The following is a 635-nucleotide window of genomic DNA, read 5'->3' on the forward strand; positions in this document are numbered from 1 at the left end:
TATACCCATTTACTATAATAACATATTATTATTTAACATTAAAAATTAATATGAATTTATAAATATTTTGAAAGAAATAATTGTACACAATATTCAACTTCCAAAAAAAAATATTATTTTACAAAATAAAAAATTATTAAGGTTTACTCCATATTACAAATAATTTAGATATCAATTAATGAAAATCGTACGGCTCTTTGGCGTAACGGATAACGCGTCAGACGAAAATTAAAAAGAATAATAGAATTTATTTCTAAACTTATTGCAATATTATTGTATCCATTTACTTATTGAATAATAAATATTTGCATATGTATCAATTCAAACTATACTTATGTCTATAGTTTATAAATATCCTATATAAATAGATTTAAAAAAAATCTACTTATATAGAAATTCCCCAATATTTATTATTTAACTTCCAAAATAAAATGTTGTATTTCAAGTATTTCTAAGTATCAATAATAAGGAGATTCCAAGTGCGAATCTTGGCCGAGTTGAACATTTAGTAAAACCTAAAAAAATAGAATTTATTTATTTATTTTTTGCTATTTTATTATATCTATTTATTACAACATATTGTCATGTAACATTTAAATTTTTTAAATATATATGTGAAAGTTAAATAATAAATA

The sequence above is a fragment of the Halyomorpha halys genome, unplaced genomic scaffold (assembly GCF_000696795.3).
Source record: "Halyomorpha halys isolate HHAL.00 unplaced genomic scaffold, Hhal_1.1 Scaffold500.1, whole genome shotgun sequence".
Classification (NCBI taxonomy): domain Eukaryota; kingdom Metazoa; phylum Arthropoda; class Insecta; order Hemiptera; family Pentatomidae; genus Halyomorpha; species Halyomorpha halys.